Source organism: Aulostomus chinensis, chromosome 18 (genome assembly GCF_037954235.1).
Source record: "Aulostomus chinensis isolate RoL2024-O1b breed Wild chromosome 18, RoL_Achi_v1.0, whole genome shotgun sequence".
In the NCBI taxonomy this organism is placed as follows: Eukaryota; Metazoa; Chordata; class Actinopteri; order Syngnathiformes; family Aulostomidae; genus Aulostomus; species Aulostomus chinensis.
The window spans coordinates 6,230,773-6,248,060 of record NC_141337.1 but is presented as its reverse complement, the minus strand read 5'-3'; the positions used below and the strand labels follow the sequence as shown (position 1 = coordinate 6,248,060).

At 41.9% G+C, this 17,288-nt stretch overlaps 1 long non-coding RNA gene across 2 annotated transcripts; it reads right to left on the bottom strand.

Moving 5' to 3' along the window:
• Nucleotides 1–1,736: 1,736 nt before the first annotated feature.
• LOC147244859 (uncharacterized) lies at nt 1,737–16,827 on the bottom strand. Of its 2 annotated transcripts, XR_015110191.1 has the most exons (5): nt 16,744–16,769; nt 15,803–15,896; nt 8,412–8,440; nt 2,072–2,211; nt 1,737–1,869 (listed from the first exon to the last, which is right to left on the bottom strand). It is a non-coding gene; the product is annotated as an uncharacterized LOC147244859 (long non-coding RNA). The 2 variants fall into 2 exon arrangements; XR_015110190.1 differs by having other exon boundaries at nt 15,803–16,827.
• Nucleotides 16,828–17,288: the final 461 nt, after the last annotated feature.

The following is a 17,288-nucleotide window of genomic DNA, read 5'->3' as shown; positions in this document are numbered from 1 at the left end:
TTAAAATGTGGTCAATTTTTCCACTTAAACTGATGACCCTCCCGCCATCACAGAACAGTCTCACATTGTTCTTTTACATTTCCCCAGAAAATAAAATCTTAGGGACACAGGGAGCAAAAGTTGCACCTTATGCATCTAAAAACTTGCAGAGGACTAAAACTTCCCACAACCGCCAACTCAGTCTATCAAAACAATAGACAAAAGCAAAAACATAAACAAAACTAAAGTGGAAGCCTCTGGATTAGAATGAATGACCAACAGAAAACCAAATCGGTCGCTCGCTCACACACACACCTTTGTAGCCTCAGCCAGGCTGATTATCCACAGCTGAGGTGAACTCTGCAGGTGTAGTCAATAGCTCACTGATCTATACCTGTGACTGTGCTGTTGGTAGCTTAGCATCTGACCATGACAAACCTGCAGTGTAAGTGTCATGTTCATGAAGTAAGCTTTTAGTCCCGGTAAGTTCTAGTTTAGTCATTTTAGTTCTAAAGATTGAGTATTAACATCCAGCAAATATGGTGTTTGTTCGAACCACAAGATTGATACTAATGCCAACTATGGTGAATAAGTCCGTCTTCTTGTTGTCAAAAGGTATCAATCGGAACTGTGGTTATGGATAATCTTATCAGGGTTTTGTGACTCAGAAAAAGACATGTTGTTGTCGGCTGGTTTGTTCTTTTAGGCCTCACTGATGCCCCTTGTAACAGTTGGAACTGCCCCTGCTTCTTTCTTTATACGTGCACTCATGATGTTTGCACTTCAGGCTGCCTCACCTTGCGGTTATGGTTGAGGGGCATGACGTTTCCGACACATCCCGAGCTGCTGGCAAATCACAGAATAGTGGGTGCTGTGTTTCTGACTAGCTGTAGCAAAGGCCGGTACAGCCGTTTCTTTCCACCAATACATGGAAATGTCAATAACAATCAAAATTAAAATATCAATCTGTGAAAGTTGAATGATAAAGTGCCTTCTGTCACAGTCCCATCAGGATTGACTAATTTAGTTGTGGACATTTAGCTTTCCGGTCTTTAAATTTGTATCATCATCTTTTTGTGGTTGGAGATTTGTGTTTTAGATGTTATTTTGAAGTGTACCTCCCTGATATGTTGCTTCCTCTCAGTCTGTCGTACCTCTTTTTTCCAGCGCTCACCTGTGTCTCGTGGGTTAATTAGTCCTTGTCAGTCACAGCCTTGGTCCCAGTTCCTTCCCTGCCCTCGTGCTCTCACACCTGCCTGTAGTTGTGTCGTTAGTTTACTATGTATTTAAATTCAGTTGCAGTCTTTGTTAGTTGGCTGTTCTGCAGCCTTCTGTCCTCCCTGTGTTTTGAGAGTTTCACAGGCTCCATTTGCCTCCACCAACCATGAACTCTTTCAAGTAAATGTGATGTAAACACAAGAAAACAATGAGTTCTGCTTGAGTTTCACCTAAGTGAATAATACCAGATAGTAACATACACTAACTGAAGTCTGGAGTTGGAGGATGATGATGATGACGAATCTGGATGGTTCCCAAAAAAAGTTCCTCATCAGCTGTTGACTTATGTTTCCTTATTCAAAAACTAATTTTTGCAGCTCATTAAAAAACATAGAACATTTGGTACCTGTCAAGGGCCAAAATCTGAGTCCCCTCTCCGTTTGTCAAGTAAAGCTCAGAAAACTTTCACTCACAGTGGTGGGTAAATGTTGAAAATGTACCAGACTAGTCTTTGTAATAAAACGCTATGCCGAGAGTCTATTAAACTTAATTTATGGGTACTGAGTGAGACACACACAAGACTTGATGGGCAGAACAAAATAAAGTTCTCAAGTTCTATAAAAATTAGAAGCATTTGATGTCATGTGGGTGGGGGGTGAAGTTCTGGCAGACCTTAGAACAAACACATCAGACAGAAAGGACATTAGAACCAAGCAGATGTTGATTCCTGTTTCCTCAAGTTACAAACACATTGAAGCAATAAAGGGGATGAGGACGTATTGGTGAACAGATGTGACTCATGGAGCCAAACAAATACAGTGTGTCCTAGCTGCTTGTTAAATGTTCTGAAAATGGATAGTGGCCTTTCAAATACCCCAGAAGTCTGTCATGCATTCTTGCACTGAAGAGAGTTGAGCATCTTTGCCAAAGACTCCCAAGACAAAACGATATGTCAGAACTCCGGCCCCACATGGTTCATCATGTAAAGGTCACGCGTAGCGCAGCATGGAGGACCTGATGAGCATCCAAAGACAGAGAGAGACAGACCATGTTAAACCTACGGAGGCTGCACCTGGAACACACAGCTTCAATTTGATAAAGATTATTCCAAAAGAAATCACTCAGTCATTTAACAAAAAGGCTTTGCCGTCGTACATTTCTGCATTTCCTAATTTTGGCGACCTTGAGCCGGCCTGCAGCCGTCACCTGATTGTGTTTAAATTCATCACAATGAGATGCTATGGATGAAAATTGCTGACATTGTCATTCTTCAGTTTGCAGTCACACGATGAAAAGGGCTACATCAGAAGCCTCCCTTGAGACTGAGCGTCATTTGAAGGCTCCGCTCACCCCAAATACAAAAGCTGCATTTCGCATAGCTAACAGTAGTGATAGTGATAGACTGCTATCACTACAGCTGCTTTTTTTTCAGAGACTTCTGCAAAATGTCACTTCGGTAAAACAGATCCAACAACATTGAGATATATTCAGTTTGTTGTGGGTTTTTTTAATGTTAATTTGTTGTCTAGACTGTCTTCCTCCATGTTAAAGAATGCGTTACCATCAGGTAGAGGGTTTGTATGGGTCCCACAATTAGTTTGAAATCAAAAAAGGATCAAAATGAACTCAACAGCAGCAAATTGAAAGAGATCTGCACAGCGCAGAACCCAGAGATGCATATACAAATACAATGCAACCCTCTAAGTAATTAGGTTTACGCAAATTAATATCTTAGCCATCTACTCACACTGATGAGAATTTCAAGTCATGGTTTAGCTTTTGAGTTTGGGAGTACATGACCTTTTTAACTTGGATCAACCAGAAACAAAAAAACCTGCAAGTCCAGTGGATCTGGAGGGGTTTATGGCAGCTTAGGAAGGACATTTTCAACGCTGGCTACAAAGACAACGCTGACTGAGGTCGTCTACCTAACATTTCAATGTCAGATATTTAAAAACACAGTAATTTACTCTTTTTTTTTTTTCTTTTTTTTTTTAAGGAGACAACTAAAATTGTCCATGCTGAAAACAGCTCCAGTATAGCTCCAAAACCTATTATTTCTAAATCACCAAACTTGTATGTTGCTGTGGGGGATTTTTTTTTAATTTTTTTTTTTGTGGTATGACTCAAAATGGATCAACCTGTGATAACGCACCGCAGGGGTTCGGGTGAAACGACACGGAATCGACGACGTTTGTTTGAAATCGGCATCCTTCAGCGGAGCTGCCTTAAATGTAAAAGCGAAACATTGCAGTGCTGCAGTTTTTGATCACTGAAGACAAATGATCCGTTGTGTTCAAAGAATATTTATGCTTCAGGCCTTCCTAAGAAACAACAAACAACCTGCCAGGTTTATGATTGTGGCATCAGTGCCAGGAAAATGAGTAACACTTTATAATACAGCTCCTAATTATGCTGTACCTACACTAAATTTGAGCTACAGAAAGGTAAGTTTTTAATATGTATTTGCTTTGCACCATATATTCATGGAAATAACACTAATACTGGGGAGTTGCACTCAAAAATGAGAATGCAAATAATTCAGCTCTTTTTTTGGGGGGGGGGCTTATTGAATTAATTGAATTACTAAATACTGGCAGATCAAGGCTCAGATCAAATTGAACTAAAAGTTGACATCAGCTAAATCTGATCATATGAGTTAGCGTTGGGCTTGCACCCCACTGTGTCATGAAATAAATCAACACAGGATGAGAGAAAGTTATTTCAGTAAATCACTGTCACACCAGACTGTGTTAGAGTTAGAGTAAATTTAGTTTCATGTGTGAGAGGGTTATTTCCGTACACACTGTGTGAAAGGAAAATGCAGATTGAAAAGGATTTCACCAAAATGTCTCGAACTTAACTTAAAGTATGCTACAATTTTTTTGTAGCTGTTGTTGAATCAAGTTGGATTTGTAAGTAAATTGTGTAAAATACTTTTTTTGTTTGTTTTTTAATTAGCAAGAAGGACCAGAATCAAATAGAAAGTGTTTTTGTATTCAGCACCAACTGGATTCATTTCTGAAACTTGAAATGCACTTGCAAAGGAGGTTACATAGATACTGTTTATGAACGTAAAATCATCAAAATCCATTCGTACATTTTCTTCTTAGATGTAAAGGTGTTCTGAACACAAAGAGCATTTCCAGAAGCCAAAACCATTTTACATGGATTCCAAATTGCTAATTGACCCTGTGAAGATCCGTAGATCCCATGAGGATCCATCTTGTAACAACGATGCAATGCTTGATTATTTTGATCCGCTGAAGCGATTTTTATGGAAGCTGGAGAAACGGTGGATTTTAGAGGCATGCAAAAACACCAGAACATGCTTCAAAAACAGATACAGCAGTAAGATTGTTGGGTCCATGAGGAGTTTGCTGGTCCTTGGTTTGAAATACACAACTGCCTGATTCAGAACCTGCAGAACTCTTCTGCAGCTCTGCCACCGCACACTTGCCACGCACCAGCAGCTCATTTGCACTTGTTTTTCCCATGTGATTGTACAAGTGGTGTGACTTGCGCATGTGATAAATTTACATGTAGTTGTTGGATTTTTTTTTTCTTTTTAATAAGTGATTTCTCAGTGTCCTTCCTGCTGGGTGGGGGGAGGGACTGACCGCAACAGAGAGAAGAAAGAGGCTGGGTCCAAAACCCTCAGACCCTCATCTCATCAAGTTTAAAATCTTTGGCTCAACAAGAACGACAATTTGAAGAAAAAAAAAATCACTGATTGGAATACAAATAAGGAAATTATCATCTATTCTTTAAAGTAAATGTGAGTTCAGTGCAGGATGTCACAGCGTCTGATGTCTGGAGTTCAATCTACACTTGTTTTTCCGCCAGTGAAGGGGGGAAAAAAATCAGGGCAACTATTAATGATGAGAAATATTCTCATTATGAGCTTTTTCTCTCCTTTCAAAGTACATTCATCCTTCCATGAATTTAATGATTTCTAGTCATCCTGATCTTAATCAACCAGAAAAATGAGCAAATCTTTCTAGCATTTCTAGTTTCATTGAAGCATTCTGCCCAACTGAGGGTTTTTTTTCCTGTCTATTTTTCAAATTACGGGATAGCAGATGGTTCTTGAATAAGATTCTGGAATTGATCCCGACATAAATCTGATGAACTCATATCACCTTGGCAGAGGTATACCCCCCCCCCCATAACTGAAATGTTTTTTTAACAAGAAATTAACCCGTATTGTTGGCAAAACATGATTTTTGCATGCAATTTAATTTTGTATAATATTTACAATCTCTTGTCAGGCATCACAGTTTACTCCCTGCTCTTATGTCTTTTTTTTTTTTTTTTTTTTATTAGAGGTGCAGAAGACAAGAAAACAGGACTTTGCTCTACTCGCTCAAGCTTTGCAACTATGGCAACTTTCTGGTAAATAACATGTCCAAGTGACATGCTGTGTGTTGCAGCACGTGGGGCTCAGGCGGACGGGCCACTGCTCTCAGAAACCCTCAATCATATCTCACCTGAGCCCTGCCAGATTGAAAGTGAAAACAAACCCAAATCACATAACCGAGGTAAACATTTCATGGGACGTGAAAGTATCAAAATTTGTCAATTTGCCAAATTCGTGTGCATAATTTAAGATAAATGAGATCTTTGAGGACCGAGCAAATTTTAGACGTGAGACAAAATGAAAATGGCTGCATAAATATAAGGGTCGAGTTTCTATTTTCATTCAGTGTGTAATCAAGTTTACCCTTTGATCGATTTTTCATCCAGAGTTCATGTCTTATTATGAAGACATGAGTACTGGGTATTGTGCAGAAGATTCCTTTGAACTGATGTGTCCAAGAGGATCACCATCATATCTTTTATAATTTATTAGAAGTAGGAACCCGCGTGTTTGATGTTCAAAACAGCCTGCAGAAGCACGTTGCATTTTCTTGTATAAATCTTGAATCACATTAACCCTGCTCGTGTGTGCTCACGACACTAAAAGAGCTCTTGCAAGAAACAAGCTCAGACAGACACATCAGCACGCCCGCCATATTTGTCTACAAACAATAGGCCAGCGCATGAATTATCAATGGGTTGTAAAACTTTGCTGACGGTACAGCAAACTCCCTCTAGCTTGGCAGATAAAAAGATTCACAGCGTTTTTGAATCGAAACTGGCTGCCCTCTTTATTCATTATTGAGTATGATGATGATCATCATCTCTTTAATAAAACTGAAGCAACTTGATACTCTTTTTGTCCAATCTGAGGACAAATCCCTCCCTGCAGAAAATAATCAAATTAACCAGAGAAGCGACAAACCAAATGAATTAACCAAACAATTAGAGGAAAGAAGCTTTTTCTCTGAGAATTGATGACCAACCACTGTCTCCTCGACAGAGCGAAGATCAATAACAATCCAGATTAGACGAAAAAGTTTATCTTGTTTGGACTGCCTTACAGCTGATCTTTCCAAGTGTTTGGACTTCTTTGTTCCCAGTAAAACGGCAAAACAAGACATGTTGACCCTCATTATCAGAGACACACTCTCACTGCCTTTCCTGTTATACCTTCTTTTTGCCATCCTCCCCAGAGCCAGACAAGAAAATAGATACTCTTCTGTACATGCATTCGGGAGCTGAGACCCACACGGACCAGTGACTGCTCGCTAGATTAGCGCAATGTATGGGGATCGATAAGCAGGTTAGCATGGCTTTGTATTGCCTGCTTAACTTCCAAAACATGTAGGTCCTCGTCTGTATGTTCTGGTAAAAAATCGGGACCTTGCTTTGTACTGAATTTGGCCATGATTAGTAGTATTCGTGACTAAAGGTTATGTTTGGCTTTTTGGCCAAAGGTGCAATGCATCAAATCACTGGGAAAGTCGTCCTTCTACAGTGAGTGGAACATATCATTAACATTAAAGGAACTGCACTAAATTGGTTTAGGTCGTATTTACTAGGTCAATCTCAGTTACATGCCTGCATGTTGACTAGAACTGGTAGAAGAGACCATGTCTCTCCTGTACTGGCTTCTCTGCATCGGCTCCCTGTCAAATTCAAAATAGAATTCAAAATTCTTCTTCTAGCATACAAAGTTCTCAACAATCAGGCTCCTTCATACCTGACAGAGCTCCTAGTCCCCTATTATCCAGGTAGAACTCTTTGCTCCCAGGATGCAGGGTTACTTGTTGTTCCTAGAGTTTCTAGTAAGTAGAATGGGAGCCAGAGCCTTCAGCTCTCAGGCTCCCCTCCTGTGGAGCCGTCTCCTAGTTTGGGTCCGGGATGCAGACACCCTCTCTATGTTTAAGAGCAGACTTAAGACCTTCCTTTTTGATTAAGCTTATAGTTAGGGCTGCTTAGGCCGGCCCTTAGATATGCTGCCATAGAGTGAGACTGCCAGGGGATCTCCCATGGTGCACTGGGCTTCTCTCTCCTCCTCCTCTGTCCTCCTGTATATGTTATACATAAATCATACTCGTATGTGTTACTAACTCGTCTTCTTCTCTGGAGCCTTCTGGGAGCTGGAGGAGGCTACAGACCTGAAGAGGCTCAAGCTGCCACTCATCGCATCACCTGCTCACATTCCCATCTGTCCATCAGCCTCTTCCCTTTTTCTCCCTCTTTATCTGTTCCTCTCTTTCCCTCAGTATATGTCTTCCTCCATCATCTGTCTTTATCTCTGCCATTGAGGCTGGATCTGCTTGATGTTCTTGCCTGTTTAAAAGGACGGTTTTCGTCGCAGATTTTGTTGCAGGATGTACTTGCTGCTGGAGAATTGTTGGGAGTAAATTCATTGAAGGAGTGTGGTACTGGACCTACTCTACTTGTAAACTGTCATAGGATAATTTTTGTTGTGATTTGGCGCTATACAAATAAAATTGACTTAGAAATAAAATGAAATTGACTGTCATACTCTAAAATTACAATGTACAGTTATAATTCCATGTCATGTATAACCAAGGTTCTTTTAATGAAGGCAAATGGAAAAGTGTATTTGATTATTTTTTACGGAGGTATGCTAACTTGCCCATCATTCATTACATGCAAGCCGACCAGCATCGAGCCTGTCTCTTTGGGTCTCGGCTCCTTAAGGGGACATTCAGACAGGGTGTCGTGGAGCTGATGTGGCGTGGCGTGGCGTGGCGTCACCGCTTGGCCAGTTTTTGTGATGTATGTTGTGAGCTGGTGACTGGAATCACATCAGACATGATTCAAAGGATACAACAGGGACCAGATGCTTGTCGGCAGACCTGCATGATGTGTTGACCATGGTCAGCATCTGTAAAAGACCAAACATGGGTTGGAAAAACATTTCACCACAGCACCACATACTGTCTGAATTTATCTTAATGCATGGGCAGAGGTGGGGAGGATATACTGTATATCATCATGTCCGGCCCAAAAAGTTGTAACATTCCTTTTTAAAGATGGAAATAGATCCACTAAGAAATGCTGATAAGAGATGGAGTGACAGAAAGAGCTATAGTGAGGTGAGAAGTTAATATCTGCCATACTGCACAGCCTGCCTGTCATCCAAATTAAATCATAGCAAGTCTATCAATGCAAATATGTGCAATTACTGCATGTGTTGAACTACTTGATATTTTAAACATGTCACAGGGATCTTCAGCTTCAACCTGTGACTGCAGGATAAGCCTGAGAATAAGCAGCTGCTGTCTCATGAAGGGATCAGTTTAATAATCTTTGTAATATTAAAAATGCATTCATTATTCTGCAGGAGAATGTGGCCTAAAATTGGCTTACTTACTGAGGACCTGGTTCCCAGCAGTCTTTCCAACCCTATGACAACGGGCTTGAATTCTGCTCAGTGATTCCAGTCCTCATTAGAATCCTTTTAAACTAGCCGTGGGTCATCAAAAACTGTACAGCGTACTGCATTCCAACAGATTTAAATAAATAAACCGCTGCAATTTAAACATAAACACTAGTTTGACTTCCCAGCTCCAAACCTCATCTATTTGGTTCTTGTGTGAACAGAAAATAGATATTATGTATATTCCTCTCAGCAGCACACTGACCTCCACGTGCCTCATGTCAGTAGCTGGGTTTACATTTCAAATATATCTGGTTGTTGGCTCAGATATTAGCATAACGATAAGGTATTAAATTGCGCCTGATTAATTAAAAATGACACAAACAGCTGCTTCTCCGATAACAAACCTTATTATAGAAAAACAAACGCTGCATAAATGTTTCTCCTTATTGAGTCACACCCCGGTCTCAGCGTCCTTCTGTGTGCTTATGCATGAAAATGAACGTATTGGTGCCTTTGTTGTGGTGATAATGATAAAAAAAAGGTGATTGTACAACCCTCAAATCTATTTCTCTGTTTTCTTCTGGGAAAACAACACAATAAAAGCAGCAGTGATTTATGACACAATAAACTACTCTGGAAAAAACACTAAATGAGGGTTTATAAGCATCGCTCATGGAGTTAGATGGCCCATCAGAACAGCTAGCAAGCATAATAACTTAAATTCGCAAATTCCTTAAATATACTGGAATCCTAAAGGATACAGTAAATCCTCCCAGCAGTCCTTGATCACTTTAAATTCCCTCTCTTCTTCTTTATTAAAAGACCAGTGTACAGATCCAAACTGACAGCAGACCAATCACTGACGCTTCCATAAAGCACAGTCCCCTGCCACCTCCTGCCCCTAAATTAAGATTAATTACGAAACAGGCCAATATGCTGAGATGGGAAATCATATGCTCCCAGGAACAGGGTGTTAGAGATGCTCTATCTCAGTTAGTGGAGCAGCTTTTAGATTGCGTTCACATATCCTTATGCTGAGCACAGCAAGCGTGGAATTGACTCTCCAGCTGTATTCTGTTGGCCTGATAATACCTGGTATCTTATCGCTCTAATCAGTTCCTGCACAGAGACACCATATTGATGTCTACAATGCAGTAAATGTGCAGATATAGCTGACAGAAATGTGTACGTTGGAGTCCTTTAAATCACCTGAATGCTGGAGAGATACATCAATCGTGTCAGCTAGCAACTATCTCTGGAGAACGGTGGGTTTTCTCTCTGTTAATCCCATTTTCAACCACAGGAACTAGCAATCTCTGTCAACCACAGGAATCAGTCTAAATTTAGTTTGACCCCCACCTTGGATGGTAGTGCTTGCTGGGGTTCTAGGCTCTATGAGAGTCTTTTTCTGGAAAACATTTATGATTGGTGTTGATTGTTGAGATAATACAGATACATGGAGCAGACAACAACTGCTGGGTTTACTTCTCGGTGTGAAGTGAGTTTGACAGTTTGCACTTGGCTGGGTTTAAGAGAATAAACGATGCTAGTTATCATGGAAGACGATGGTACAGGCAACGTACCCAAAAAAGTAGAGGTTAGAAACCAGACAAAATAAGTAATGGCCCTGGCAACGTCAACATTATTATGCATGTATTTTTCCATGGATGAGACTGAGATATTTTTCGGGTTTCATAAAGGAGTCAACATGAAAACGTTGTTGCTGTTATCAGGGGGCGGCATGGCTCAGAGGTAGAGTGGCCGTCTAGCATCTGTAGGGTTGCTGGTTCGATCCTCACATCCCCTGATAAGATAATTTGTACAGAAAATGGATGGATAGATGTTGCTGTTACCAGCAATGTTGTCACGTGTCATGGGGAAAGCGGCAAGACGCTGTCAGCAGGAACAGCTCTCCCGTTAGTTCAAGTTTGCTGCGTGACAGCTAGTTCCATTAATATGAACAGTTCCATCTTGCAATTTGCACATCATAATTTTTTTTTCAAATACTTGCAGATTAGAATGTGTCTCGTTTTTCTTTTCTGTCAAAGATTGTTGTTTCTATCCCCTTTTCCAATACGACGTATCAGAAAGTACTTAAAACAGTACAATAGAACCCAAGCCAATGCCTTCAATTTTTACTTCCAGGACAAAGAATTCTCGCAAATGAAGTCCCGGTAACTTTTAATTGAAAGTTCCAAGACAACAATGAAATCTTATGGCCTATTATTTAGGTTTAGAATCCTTAAACTTTCACAAAGCACGCCACATTTTCACAAGGGTTCTCTTTTTGCTATTTCAGTGGATGGTTTTGTTCAGGCTGGTACGAGCAAGCAGCACCAGGCATGTTATGTAATGCAAGAACCTCATTGTTCACCATGCAGCTCTCTGTGTGGCAGTGTGAACGAGAGCGTGTGCTCTCTCCCCGCAAATGCAGACAGTGATGGGCAGCTGGTGGCTGCAACACACCTCGAGAACAATTTGACACAGGCGAGAATCTGAAACCATTTTAATGAATTCAGTTTTAATCAGAAGAACATTGTGCACAATGCAATGTGAGATGACATTGGTGTCTCTTCTGAGCCTCAAACTTCTAGGGCAGGACAGGGCATGATATCAATGATCTACCCTAAAACATTTACCCGGAACCTCATCCCACCATCACAGGTGTTGAACTCCTGACTGCCTAATATTTAGCATGACAAAGGTAGAGAGAGAGACACTAAAAGTTTGGGATCATATTTAATGACTGAAGTTGCCCCGAGGCACATCCATAACTTCTTATTAGACTTTTGGGGGTTTTCACTGAAGCATTTTCTTTTAAAAGCTGTAAATATTTCACTTCAACTCAAGGATCCTCACGGAGTGTAATTTGAGAGAATTTAGTTCAAGTCATAGAAACAGAATACAGATTATGGACCCATGGATATTTGGTACATTTTTGCTTATTCACAAAGATTTTTTTGTGAGAAACTTTTAATCAGCAGTATTGTATTGATTTTTTAATGTACATTGGTTACTAAGGGTCAAGGATTCAATGTTCCTGTCTCAGCTTTCCCACTGAGGAATGTTATGGTCACATTGTGTTAAAGCTGTAGGACCCACTTCACATTTCCCTTTTAGAATTCCATCATCCTGGGGGATATGAGTTATTTTTACTGATAGCGGATACATTTGGGGCTAATCTGGAGTCCCTTTAGTTACTAAATTTAAAAAAGTTGAAAATGTCATAAATGTCTGACTAACAATAAGAAGCCTGATGTTGGTGCGCATTTCAGGAGAGTCTTCAACTGAGGTGGAGTCCGGAGGGGCCAGGATGGGAGGAGAGGAACCTCACTGATTCTCCTTCTCTGGAGCCTGATCGATCCTCCTTCGCCAGACTATTAAAATTTTACTGTCCAGGGATAATTTCCACTCCTGGATGAGATGGCTTTGGGGATTCAGTTGGAAAACATGTATGCTGTCTTCAGTCTCTTATCCCTCGATTACGGGCGTTCAGGAGAGTCCTCATCATCTTCTGGTGCAACACAGGGCTGTGCCCATGATGCTGGAGTCTGGAGGGGCCAGGATGGGAAGAGAGGAACCTCACTGATTCTCCTTTTCTGGAGCCTGATTGATCCTCCTTCGCCAGACTGCAATTAAAATTTTACTGTCCAGGGATAATTTGCACTCCTGGAAGAGATGGCTTTGGGGATTCAGCTGGAATACACACTTTCTGTCTTCAGTCTCTTTGCCTTCGATTCCGGGCGTTCAGGTGAGTCTTCTAACCCTAACCCTAAGCCCTTTGCTCCTCTTGGGTGCATAGGCTGTTGATGAACAACCTCCATTTCACTCTGTTCGTGGCTTTCTGTTCAAGTTCTCCCCACTCACAGACATTTCTGCCTCTAAGCTTCTTCTCCAGCTGTTCCTGGGGCGACCTCGTTTCCTTTTCCCTTGGGGGTTCCACTTCAGGGCTTGACGGGTGATGTCTGTGGCAGGTTTTCTGAGGGTGTGACCAATCCAACTCCATTTTCTTCTCTGTATTTGTACATCTATTGGGATCTTGGTTTGTTCTTTTCCACAGGTCCACATTACTCACTTTGTCTTTCCACCAGATGTTTTGTATCCTTCTGAGGCAAGAATTGGTGAATGTTTGCAGCCTGTGTGTTGTGTTGTTCTCCATGTTTCAGACCCTTCACTTTGTATTCTGCTTATCTATTACTGAGTGAGCCTATTCTACCTGGCAAGAGGCAATGTGCACCCTGGATGGGTCACCAGTCCATCGTAGGGCCATCAGGAGCAATTCAGGGTTCAGTATCTTGCGAAAGGATACTTTGACACAGTCAACAGGGGAAGTGAGGATCAAACCAGCGACCCTTCGGTTGCTAGAAGGCCACTAGACATCGGAGCCATGCCGCACCTCCCATAGTTTGAAAACAGGTAACAGTTTTTAATATTTTAGGAAGAAACGCAGCAAGACGGTAAGCAGCTATGACTCAAGCTACCTCCAATTAGGATTCAGTTGGACCAGCAAGGCTCCTCAGCTCCCATCCTGGCCCCTCCAGACTCCAGCATCATGGGAAGAGCCCAATGCTGCCCCAGCCTTTGATGAAATCTCCCTTGAAATGCGCACCAACATCAGGCTTCTTGTTGTTTGTCAGACGTTTGAGTTTTAAACCTCTGAGTTAATCTTTAAATGTGTTATATTTTAAAAGCTTGTTCTGTTATCCACTGTGCAGTGTCTTGACTTAGTGACTAAAGCTGCTCCAGATTTGCCCCAAATGTACCTGCTATGTGTAGAAAATATATTTCACGTATATTCCAGGATAATAAAAAGGGAAATGTGAAGTGGGTCCAAAAGCTTTATCACAAGGTGACCATAAAATTCCTCAGTGGGAAAGCTGAGACAGGAACATTGAATCCTTGACCCTTAGTAACTGTTGTACATTAAAAATACATACAATACTGCTGAATAACAGTTTCTTACAAAACTTTTTGAATAAGCAGAAATGTACAAAATATTCATGGGTCTATAATCTACATTCGGTTTCTTTGACTTGAATTTACCTCTGTGTCAAATTACACTCAGCGAGGATCCTTGAGTTGAAGTGAAATATTTACTGCTTTTAAAAGAAAACGCTTCAGTGAAAACCAAAAAAAAAAAAAGTCCACTAAGAAGTTATGGATGTGCCTCCGGCCAACTTCAGTCATTAAATATGATCCCAAACTTTTAGTGTCTCTCTCTCTCTCCACCTTTGTCATGCTAAATATTAGGCAGTCAGGAATTCAACACCTCTGATGGTGGGATGAGGTTCCAGGTAAACCTGTCCTGTTCAGCAGCTGGGGCAGGCAGTATAGATGTTCCTGGTGCCTTGTTGTACCGAAGCAATTTTACTCTGCAAAGGAGGAATCTGATAAAACTCCTCCTATCGCCATTTGTGTTTCACTTTATTCGAAATGGTATTGGTTCATTGATAAAGGTACGGGACTGAGGCTCAGGAGTGGATAGGAAGAGAGAACAGGGACAGGATAGGGAAGGGGGACACACACACACACAAAAACAACAACAATAGCAAAACAAAACCACAGCAACAATATTAACTACAGAAAAAAAAGAAAAACATCGGTTGCAGAATTTCCAGTGCAAATTGACCATTTGGTTGAATATAATTTTAAAATAAATGTCTGAGTGTGTGATTATGTATCAGTTGTGCACTGTGTATGTGTATGCGCGGGTGTATGTGTATGCTACGGTTTGTCTGTGGATGCTGTGGGGAGATGAGCACGGGGTAGAACATTGCTATCATGCCCTGTCCTACGTTTGCCACAATGGCATAAAATTCTTCAGTGGGAAAGCTGAGACAGGAACATTGAATCCTTGACCCTGAGGAACTATCCATCCATACATCCATCCATTGTCTTCCGCTTATTCCTGTGTTGCAGGGGGGTGGGGGGGATGGGCTGGAGCCTATCCCAGCATCTACGGGCGAGAGGCGGGGTTCACCCTGGACAGGTCGCCAGTCCATTGCAGGGCCAACACATATTGACAGACAACCATTCACACTCACAGTCCCACCTACGGTCCATTTAGAGTCTAAATGGACCGTAGGTGTGAATGAGTAACAGGGGTCACCAGCACGGTGCCCGCGGGCACCAGGTCGCCCCCAAGGACCACGAGTCGCCCGCAGGCCTGTTCTAAAAATAGCACAACTCACCAGTGAGCTGCCTCTAAAATTTAATTTTATTCTGTTGCTATTCTTTTTTTAAATCACACTTGCATTTATGTAGGTTTAAAAATGACAATATCTTAAAAATATGTTCGTGAACTTTAGATAAGTTTAGGTGAACTCTGACCTACTCGAGTTTAAAGGTCAGTATTGTGCGCGTGACAAAACCAGTGCTCGTGAAGAGTAAGCTAGCGGGCGCAGCGCTGATGGACGTGGGATGCAGTTTCTTACCCCAAAAACGTGGCAGAAAAAAGAAGAACACTTGTCACTTTCACAACGAATGGGAGGAGGAGTTCTTTTTTACAACTGTGAAAGAAACCTGTGCGTGTCTCATTTGCGGGGCGAGTGTGGCGACGTCAAAGCGGCACAATGTGGAGAGACACTTCACTACGTGTAATAAAAGCTACCATGCTAACTACCCAACGGGAAGCGCCCTACGGCCAGAAAAAGCCCGTGAGCTTAAGGCAGCTTTGGGTAAGCAACAGTCTTTTTTCACGAGGCCGGCGAAAAAGTCACAAAAAGCAACCGAAGCCTCGTTTAGAGCTACACATTTTCTGATCAAGAAGAAGAAGGCATTTTCATACGGAGAAGTTGTCAAAGGAGCAATGATGATAAATGCTAACACTGTACTTCAAGACGAGAAAAATGGAACTGATCTAACCTCCACCCTCTCTGACGTCCAGCTGGGGGCATCTTCGATGGCTAGACGAGTGTCAGCTGTGTCTGGTCACTTGGCCGATCAGCTGGACCGGGATCTGGCGAAGTGCAGGTGGTTTAGCATGGATGGTGTTTGAAGATTTCTCCACAAGAGAAGAACTCCTGACACTGCCGCGAGTGATGTAAGTGATCATCTTAAAAGTTAACAATTACTGAGATTAACTCATTGGCTGCCAGCCACGTTCAGAGGAGCCAACCTCATACTGCCAGGCATTTTAGAGAATTTTCATTGATTTTCAAGACCCACAGAATATTGTGTGCTATGAATATGTAAACACCAAACCCCCCCCCCCCAAAGAAAGATTAGATTCTCTTCTTTCATCAGAAAAAAAATTGTTTCCACCTGTTTCCATTCTTTAGTTATAGGCAATAGAACATAGGGTGGTTTCACAAAAAAAAAAAACCCACCTTTTTCTGACCAAAAAACCTAGAAAACAAGCTTTTTGTAAAAAGAAACATAATCCAAGCAGAACAGTGACCAACACTTATATTTTTATATCACCTCAGTGTGTCATTGGCATTGTCATAGTATAAAATTACTATGACAAAAAAGTTATAAATATAAATAAATTATAAATATAAACGAGCAAACATAATAGGGTCTTTGCCTGAAGTACCTTCAGGCTCAGGCCCAAATAAAGCAAAGTGAATGAACAACGAAGTATCGAAGTGTCAACAAAATACAATTTTGTCATCCTTTCTGCTCTTGACCAAAAGTCATCCTTCTCTCCTCATCCCCTCCTCCTCACCTCTTCCTCTCTTCCTTCTTTTCCTCCTCTCCTCATCCTTCTTTTCTCCTCTTTTCTTTCATCCAGAAAAAAACTATTTCGACCTTTTTCTGTTCTTGACCAAGTCACCCTCTTCACCTCATCCCCTCCTCCTCACCTCTTCTTCTCCTCCTCTCTTCCTTCTTTTTTCCTCTCCGTTGGGCCCATACCCAGCCGTCGCTGGCAACAGGGGCCGCGAGGGCTACGCTGCGATGACTAGGAGGGCCACCGTAATGAGCACGGAAGCCTAGGGCGCGGGCCCGGGTGGTGCCGCCGCAGGTCCAGATCTTGGTGGTAGTAGCAAATATTCAAACGAGAACTTTGAAGGCCGAAGTGGAGAAGGGTTCCATGTGAACAGCAGCTGAACATGGGTCAGTCGGTCCTAAGAGATGGGCGAACGCCGTTCGGAAGGGCGGGGTGATGGCGCCCCCGGCCAATCGAAAGGGAGTCGGGTTCAGAACCCCGAATCTGGAGTGGCGGAGATAGGCGCCGTGGTGCGTCCAGTGCGGTAACGCAAACGATCCCGGAGAAGCCGGCGGGAGCTCCGCCCGCTCGTTTGCTGGTCAATATAATAGTGTCTACAAGTGGGATCAGCACCATATTCACACAGAAGGTGGACGAGGCTTTCCTACACTGCCCCCACTGAAAAATGTCATTTGCTCG